The sequence below is a fragment of the Alligator sinensis genome, unplaced genomic scaffold (assembly GCF_000455745.1).
Source record: "Alligator sinensis unplaced genomic scaffold, ASM45574v1 scaffold684_1, whole genome shotgun sequence".
Classification (NCBI taxonomy): Eukaryota; Metazoa; Chordata; order Crocodylia; family Alligatoridae; genus Alligator; species Alligator sinensis.
The window spans coordinates 253425-253679 of NW_005842681.1; positions in this window are offsets into that span (position 1 = coordinate 253425).

Below are 255 nucleotides of genomic sequence, written 5' to 3' on the forward strand. Positions count from 1 at the left end.
CGGGCCGCACTCTGTGGCGGGGAGTGACAGCAGGTGCCAGGTGGCCGCGGCCGGTGACTGCAGGACTTCGTTATTTATTTTTTTTATTTTTTGAGTCTGGGATTGCTGGGGCCGGGTAATGGGCGGGATCAGAGCCAGGGTGTGGGCGGGCAGCGCGAGCCAGTCCCCGCACACAGGCCCTAGGCAGTCAGAGACACAGCACCCGCCCCCGCCGCTCCCTCCTCTCGCAGGCGCGGCCCCGGCCAGGCGAGGGCC